This window comes from Arachis ipaensis, chromosome B4 (assembly GCF_059453495.1).
Source record: "Arachis ipaensis isolate K30076 ecotype BB chromosome B4, ASM5945349v1, whole genome shotgun sequence".
Classification (NCBI taxonomy): Eukaryota; Viridiplantae; Streptophyta; class Magnoliopsida; order Fabales; family Fabaceae; genus Arachis; species Arachis ipaensis.
In genome coordinates, this window is record NC_142439.1 from 42,022,091 (window position 1) to 42,023,141 (window position 1,051).

Genomic DNA, 1,051 nt, shown 5'->3' on the forward strand with positions numbered 1-1,051 from the left:
CATGAGAGATTTGGGTGATTTCTCCATGATGGATTATATGTGTTTTCATAAGATTCACCCATATAATTCACCTCTGCTATTGCAGGGTTTTCAGGATCATAAGCTTCTTCTTCAGAAGAAGCCTCTTGAGTACTGTTGGATGCAGCTTGTATTCCATTCAGACTCTGAGAAATCATATTGACTTGCTGAGTCAATATTTTGTTCTGAGCCAATATGGCATTCAGAGTATCAACTTCAAGAACTCCCTTCTTCATAGGCGTCCCATTATTCACAGGATTCCTCTCAGAAGTGTACATGAACTGGTTATTAGCAACCATGTCAATGAGTTCTTGAGCTTCTGCAGGCGTTTTCTTTAGGTGAATGGATTCACCTGCCGAAGTATCCAATGACATCTTTGATAACTCAGATAAACCATCATAGAATATATCCAGGATGGTCCATTCTGAAAGCATGTCAGAAGGACACTTTTTGGTCAGCTGTTTGTATCTTTCCCAAGCTTCATAGAGGGATTCACCTTCCTTCTGTTTGAAGGTTTGAACATCCACTCTAAGCTTGCTCAGCTTTTGAGGAGGAAAGAACTTGGCTAAGAAAGCCGTGACCAGCTTCTCCCAAGAGTTCAGGCTGTCCTTGGGTTGAGAGTCCAACCATATTCTAGCTCTGTCTCTTACAGCAAAAGGGAAAAGCATGAGCCTATAGACTTCAGGATCTACTCCATTAGTCTTAACAGTATCACATATCTACAAGAATTCAGTTAAGAACTGAAAAGGATCTTCAGATGGAAGTCCATGAAACTTGCAGTTCTGCTGCATCAGAGAAACTAATTGAGGTTTCAGCTCAAAGTTGTTTGCTCCAATGGCAGGAATGGAGATGCTTCTTCCATGTAAGTTGGAATTAGGTGCAGTAAAGTCACCAAGCATCCTCCTTGCATTATTATTATTTTCGGCTGCCATCTCCTCTTCCTGTTCGAAAACTTCTGACAGGTGCTTGCTGGTTTGTTGTAATTCAGCTTCTCTTAGTTTTCTCTTCAGAGTCCTTTCAGGTTCTGGATCTG

At 41.2% G+C, this 1,051-nt stretch overlaps 1 non-coding gene across 1 annotated transcript; it reads left to right on the forward strand.

Annotated features, from left to right (window-relative positions):
• The first annotated feature begins 446 nt into the window (after positions 1–446).
• On the forward strand, positions 447–554 carry LOC148567320 (small nucleolar RNA R71). Its single transcript, XR_015882554.1, has one exon. It is a non-coding gene; the product is annotated as a small nucleolar RNA R71 (small nucleolar RNA).
• The last annotated feature ends 497 nt before the right edge of the window (positions 555–1,051 follow it).